This window comes from Phoxinus phoxinus (assembly GCF_949152265.1).
Source record: "Phoxinus phoxinus genome assembly, chromosome: 5".
Taxonomy (NCBI): domain Eukaryota; kingdom Metazoa; phylum Chordata; class Actinopteri; order Cypriniformes; family Leuciscidae; genus Phoxinus; species Phoxinus phoxinus.
Genome location: NC_136880.1, coordinates 7,051,178 through 7,058,896, shown reverse-complemented (window position 1 = coordinate 7,058,896; position 7,719 = coordinate 7,051,178). Strand labels below are relative to the sequence as shown.

General features: G+C 38.6%; 1 long non-coding RNA gene across 1 annotated transcript; it reads right to left on the bottom strand.

The window, feature by feature from the left end:
- Positions 1-756: 756 nt before the first annotated feature.
- LOC306998575 lies at positions 757-1,806 on the bottom strand. Its single transcript, XR_013797596.1, has 3 exons — positions 1,713-1,806; positions 1,156-1,196; positions 757-893 (listed from the first exon to the last, which is right to left on the bottom strand). It is a non-coding gene; the product is annotated as an uncharacterized lncRNA (long non-coding RNA).
- Positions 1,807-7,719: the final 5,913 nt, after the last annotated feature.

Genomic DNA, 7,719 nt, shown 5'->3' with positions numbered 1-7,719 from the left:
CAAGAAAAAGGCTATAAAAATTAATAAAAAACAGGTGGTGGTCACTTACTCCCCGACAGAAGGGCTGGCCCTTGGGTTGAATGTGAATTGACCCTATTGTGGGGGGCATCTCTTCCTTAGACCCACGGCAGGGACCAGTAGCAGCAACAGCTTCATTACTGGTAAATGAGCTTTTAATTATCTTAGTACACTGTAAAATAATTTGTTGCTGCATTAAATTAAGTAGGCCTATTATCCAAATGGCTGGTCTAAAGCCTGAATTGCTTTACTTTATGAAAGTGAACACTGCATGTAGGCTAATGTAAAAATATCTCTCTAAAAGAACACAGAGAGTACTATTGCTGACCTTGCATAATATCTCTTATTGCAGGCAAAAGATGGCTTGATCACTGGCTTTTCTTTACAAAGAATAATTGAAATAAAAAAAGGAACTAAGCATATTTGTCTTGTCTTTTATTAAACATTTAGTGAATTTTAAAAATGGTGTCCCACTATTCTGTCCCGTGCCGCTTTGCTACTAGGTCCGTCCAAGTGCACTGGTGGAGGTCATCATCAGGCTGGAGGTCATCATCAGGCTGGAGGTCATCATCAGGCTGGAGATCATTAGGCTGGAGGTCATCATCAGGCTGCACCTCCACCACAGGGATCCTCTCCTTTCTGATGTGTAATGATGTGTAATACGGCACATGTAACAATAATGTCACAGTCCCTGTCAGGTGCAACCCTCAGCCTTTTCAGACACTGAAATTTTCCCTTTAGTTGCCCATGCTCAATTTAAAACTGTGCCCTTGTCCTGGCTAGAGCTCCATTGTCCGGGTTGTGGGTCAGGGAATGGGGTCATAAAATACTGCCTGCAGGTATAGCCCCTGTGTCTCCAAGCATGTTGTAATCACCTACATAATGAAAAAAAATATAGTTATGTTAGGCTCAGAATACGTGTAGCCTATGTAATACAGTGTGCTTGATATTTATATTTTCCGTTTCCATGTTCAAATAATGTGCTACATGACTATGTGACTGATATGGTATAGTGTCACACACCGCCAAGACATTTTAGTCAGTCAACTGCATACTTTTTGATTCCATTCCTTTTTTTTTTTTTTCATATAATAATATTACTAATATGATATATTTAGAATTGTAATAGTAACTTACCTGCACATTTACACTGTTCACAAAATCCTCTTCATTGAGGCCTTGAAGGGAACGTGTGTACAGTCTCGTTAGTGAATCACGTTAGTGAAGCCTGACACAAAGGCTACTGTAAATCATACTTTTTGGCTAAGTCATGATTGCATGATCTTCATAAAAAAATATAATGTACCTGCATTAGCAAAAAAAAAAAAAAAAAAATCTGCTTTACAACCTTGGGTCTGGAAAAACCATAAAAACACCTAAAAAAAAGCTTGAGCGCGAGGTAAACTTTGTGAATGGCACGACGGGCAGCACTTTTCACCAAGTTCACCGTATCACTCGCAAATAATCTCAGGGAAATGCACACAGTTTGTGCTGTTGTTAAAGCCCGACTCCGACATTAAATGTGTTGTTCAACAAATTAATGATACAAATGACACTCACGAGAAAAACTATATCTCTCTAAAAGTACGCTATCGCGCTGCGCTAAAGGACTTCCCGGATCACCTCCGCTTATAAAGCCGGGATCCTGTTAACATGAAATAAGCCTGATCGCGAGCAGGTTTAAGATTGCGCACCTGTTGCTATGACAGCAAGTCCAGGATGAGCGTCGAAGAACCAAACAATCCAAGATCATGCCAAATCGCCAACAATCAAATCCAGCTAAGTGAGTTAGCGACGTACGAAGAACGGACCCCAGGAGTGGAGCATTGGTTGAGGCGTTGGTTGTATTTGGCTGGAGATCGAGAGGGGGGTAGGAGGAGGAGAAGCACAGTTCTCCACCACCAGCCACACACCAACACATAGTCACACACACACACACACACACACAGACACATTCCACTTTGGTCCGCTTCTGGCCACACTTTAACATGCGTTCATATGTTTGTGGTCTTTAATGGTTTACAAAACTACGTGTGATTTCTAAAATCACAAAAAAATTGTCAAATGGTTTTACATTTTCTTTTCTTACATTTTTATTTGTATAAAAAAAGAATAATTGTAAATGTTGACCTATTTAGGTCATATGTTTATGTTGATTGAAATAAACACAAATTTTCAGCAGTTATGGTTTCCTGGTTTGATTTCTCTTTGAATTGCATTGCTGTTGGGTGCAGATATTGAATATGGGCTAAATTAGTTGTTTTAATATAATCTGGCAGAGTTGTGGCCTGTGCTCGGGAGACATCTGGCTTTTCAATGGCGATATTATGGCATGAATATGGGCCAATTTAGGGTCTTCTGGCTCTCGTCTGGTAAGGCATTGGCATTTTTCTGGCGGCTTTCTGGCGTGCTTTTGGCAAAACTGTTTGGGCCGGTTTTGGCCCTGCATTCCTGGCGGTATGATTGCCAAAACTAAGAACAGTGTTTGGGCCATAAAAGGCCCGGAACAATTTTGCTATCTGGGGAGCTGGTGCATACTGTGTATTGTTAGAAAATAGTGTTTTTTTTTTGTTTTGTTTTTTATCTTGGATGCATATAAACCATACTGTATTAGACCTCTAAAACAAAATTAGGCACTTTTAATAAGGCAGAATAGGGACACTTTAAAAAAATTCCGCTGCACTACAAAGATTTTTGCTATATCACAATCTCCAATATGATATGAATACTGTGATAGGATTGTTCCATCATATTTACTTATAACAACATGATGAATTATTTGTATTATATATATATTATATTTATATTATTTATATCAGTGTCTCAAGCTTCACACTAAAAAAATCAATTTACAGTGATTACGATGGCCTAAACGTTTCAGTGCAGACGGGCTGCTTGACAACATAACCATTGTCCTTGGGTAACAAACTAATAGGCTATTATACAACCACAATTTGTATATTTTTCTCTAATAGTTAAATGTGATTGCATATGCGCTTTAACGTGGACCAAAGGTGTTTCTCAATGTCAAGGATACTTCCTTGGCAGGACGTGTCCTTCCAAGTCATTTCCTTCAGAGGCTAGGCGAGGATCCTCTTTAGGATTCGAGAGAACACGTAAATGCGTAAAATTCTAGCGCGTCATTGCGCGTAAAATTGCGCGTCATTGCGTCCGTCAGTGAAAAGGTAAGTTTCGGCGGGCAAAAAATTGCAAAAATGGAAATGCTACTGGCTTGTTTGTTGTTCAGCATTTTTTTGGAGATGGAGCTGGAAATTGGGAGGCAGGATCGGCGACACGATCGCAGGAGGAGAATGCTAATTTGTCGCCACCTCTGGCGTCAAAGACGTGGAATGGTAAGTACGCTCTTATCATAAATTTATAAATAAATTATAGCGAATAACTTACAACCCCGCGAACTCTAACGCGAAGCGGAGGGGTCTTGAATAAACATAAAAGGATTGTATTCGCTGTAAAAAACGGCTCACTATACATTATCCCGCTTATTACATGGCTGCCTACCTAACAAAATAAATCAATAATCATAAATCAATAATTTGAGACAAAATATTGATTTAAAAAAGAGTTTATTGATTTAAAAATGATTGTATTGCCTGAGTGAACAGAACTGCGTCCATAGCAGCATTCTAGCTGTTAAAACACATGCAATGGTAAAATATGTGATCAACAAAAAAAGGCTATATGAAGTAAAAATTACAAGGTGAATAATCAGTAAAAAGGGAACAGTTTTAAATCCCCCCCTGCAAATCAGTTGAGCCGATATGTTTAATAGTTTAACAAATATTAAATAAATGGCAAAACTGAAATTATACTTAACCTGTTAGCCTGCACTTTTGAAAAATCCCCAGAAATGGCATACCCAAACTAAAACAGATAGTGTTTATGAACCCTTTGTACTAAAAGCACAAGTATGGTCTCATTTGAAAGCTGACACCTGGCACTTTATTGGAAATGTAGAATTAATTATTGTCATAATGAAAAAAAAATTGTATGAATAGCTTCAAAGTTGTGTAAGTTATTAGAAATTTATTTTTATGAAACATCTTCATGAAAATTAAATTGAAGTTGGCACTGGAGCAATCTAGAAATGCACTCCAGCTAAAGACACATGTCTGACCATGTTATATTTAAAATTTGAAGGTGATAAGTCTAAAACTCTGTATTTTGTTAAATGTTTTTCAAGATCATCTCAAATGACTTTAATTTGATTAAAATTTAAAATGCAAACTTGTGTTTATTGTCATCTATAAGCATCTATTCAGTCTATTGTCTCTGTTGTTTTGTGGTGCAAACGAGCCCCATTCAGTGTAAGTCTCTCCTGCTCACATTCACACCTCTCCAGCCTGGTTATGGCCCTGGTAATATGCATTTCTTTTGTTTGCATTATAATGGCTAACGACTGGCTATTCACGCTGTTTCACCCCCTAATTTGTTGTATCAAAGTTCTCACTTCACATTTGAAACTGTATCAAATGCCTTTCTTGAATAAAGAAACAGTTCAGTAAGCATTCCTATTTAGAAAAATTCATAAAAATAACAGCTAACGTTAGATGGCAGGTGCACCTGAGCTAGCTAACGTTAGCATGTTAGCTTAGCACGCCATCAATACACGACATTTATGAGATTAAAACCATGTTTGTGCTCCAAACTTACTTTATACCTCAAGTCGAGTGTTTTAAATAACCTTCTGCGAGCTTATTTGGCTTCAGATAAAAAAATCAGACAGAAAATGTATTATTTTATTAGTATTATTAGTATTCTGCACGATAATAAAGTCTATATCGATTAGCATTACATTATAAATATAATCTATTATTATAAAAATACCTGACATGGCTCGAAGAACACAGGTAAATCAAATATCATTGCAATCGTGTTTATTGTCTTCAAAACATCTTTATCTACATGTTACAGCGATCTCTGATAGCTCTGTTTATGTGAGTGACGTCCTGGAATGTGCATCATTGGTTCTTCTTCGTGTGCTCCCATATTTGGACAAAACATGTGCATAGAGCGCCCTCCGGCTGCTGGTATGGATTGAAAACACAGTACATCAGAGTATCCAGCGCTCTTTATGTTTACATCGACGCATTTTGATATAAATTCAATAAATATTATTCCTGTCTATAGAAATCTGATGTAAACCTATGAGAATCTATCAATATTTCTCCAAGTCTGCACATTTTTGAGCCAAAAGCCCTGAGGGACGTTGTTTTGTCAAGCGTTCTCATGACAACAGCACGGGAGTTTTTTTATGAATGGAGCAGCTGACGCTCATAATTCATATTAAAGGTATCGACTAATTTTTTCATTACATAAATCCTGACACAAATTAAGACATAACTGTCACTATAAGTTTCTCAGAATACAATAGTGGTCAAATACTGAAACGTGAGACGTATATCTTTTTAATGATGTATAGTTTGTCAAGGTAATAACATTAAATCTGATAGTAACTTTGAACTATTAAAAAAAAAAACGCTAACAGGTTAAACCTTCCTCTCTTCTTCATGTTGTACAGGCTCGGCGCTACTGTGCCATCAATGCCACAGTGCCAGTACTGCAGCGGTACTATGGGGGGGGAGGACACTCGGCCAGACTTCAGGCTGAGCGGAGAGACTATGCAGCAGCTGATGGTGGCCCTGAAGACAGACAGGCAGCACGGATGGGGCCCGACCCTGGAGACACTCGTGTTCCTGTTCTGGCTGGCCACTGGTTCAGCCTACAGAGTTGTCTCCAGGGTCTTTATCATGCCACTTCCAACAGTGAACAGGGTTGTCCACAGGATGGTGGATGAGGTGGTGGCTGTGCTCCCCCAATTTGTTCACTTCCCCCGCACACAGGAGGAGCTCCAAGTGGTTGGGGATGGTTTCGCTCGTTTGGCTAATCACCAAGCATTTGGCAAGGCAGCAGGGGCGGTAGACGGCTGCCACGTTCGAATTAAATGTCCCGGCGGCCCTGATGGTCACGATTATAATAACAGAAAGCTCTTCCCTTCAGTGGTGCTCCAGGCAGTCTGTGACCATCAGGGTCGCTTTATTGACATCTTTGTGGGTTACCCAGGAAGTATGCATGATGCACGCATCCTTAAGAACAGCCCCATCTACACTAGGGGGACTTACCCTCCGCCTGGGTATTTTCTCCTAGCTGATGGTGGCTACCCATGTCTACAGGAACCCCTGGCCCTTATCGCACTATATAAGAGGCCAGTGAGAGGCATGGCAGAGCAAAGGTTTAACTATCATCATTCCAGAGGTCGCACAATCATTGAGCGATATAATGTGTGCCTACCTATAATGTGTGCTCTACGGACTGCCCAACATACTCTGACAACAGCCGGACAGAGACATCAGTCCGCCGTAGGGAAAGGGCGGTAAAACGCGCCAGTCAGGCAGGGGAGAGACAGGTAGGGCATTCAGCGACCCACAGAAGTCAGCATCAAAGATGTCCACACCAAATAAACAATATTCACCAACATCTATTAAACGTAGATGATCATCATGAGCATCTTAGTCTAAACAGCAGCTCTCATGAACACCTGTTACCCCTCCAAACCTAAAAACGTCCCCTAACCTTTCCATAGCAGCATGATTTATCTGATGTAGCCTATCAATACAACAGCCAAAATGACTCCGAAATTCAAAATAAACAACACCTGGGCATGAAAGCATTCACCTAAATCTCGGGTTCTGATTTGATTCACTAGCCAGAGAAGGACGTCAACACACTGATAGAAACCTCGAAGAAATATTTCTTATCGTGACTCCAACTTCCCACAGCAGTCAGGCTAACACTTTACTCCATACTCCAAACGTTTTACCACCTTTACCACCGCATATTAAGATTGAAATTATACTGATTATATTATACTTTTGTTTATATCGTCAGAGTGATATGTGTGTATATATATATTACGAGAAAATATATGAGAAAATTGTATATATAAATCGATTTCTTAACATCGCTCAGAAGCGTAACACACATCCCATATCAAGATAATGTGTGTATATATATATATACACAAATATATATATATACACAAATATATATATATACACAAATATATATATATATACACACACACACTGACAATATAAACATAACTACAATATACTCTGTGACAATATAATTTTAAATGCTAATAAGCTATAACATTAGTTAAGTCAGATCGATATTACACTCATAGCAAGTTGCATGATTGTCTATAGATGTTACAATCAACATTGCACTTTTGTACATTTGATTATCACAATTAACTTTTTTACCAGGGGAGCAATAATGGGCACTAGTGAGAAATTAATAAATAAATATTTTTTTGCCATCCCTCAGAAGCGTAACAAACATCCCTACCGTATTACACATCTTATTCTTATGTTAATAAAACACCAAATAAAAGTAACTTTAGTGATTTAACCAACATTACAACACATAACTGGTATGGACATTGAACCAAAAATTATTATTATTACATGTTTATTGTAAGAATAACACAACAAGAAGCAGTGTTTCAGTATAATATTATTTTATATGCTTTAAACCAATAGTCAGGATGTAAGTACAAAGTATTCTATGATAAGGCTGTCAATATCAGTTGGGTATCTAAAAACAGTAAATGTGTTTACAGGTTAGGCAGACATGCATGCGTCTGGTGGCCAGTAGCAATTTCCCAGAAGCTGACATCTG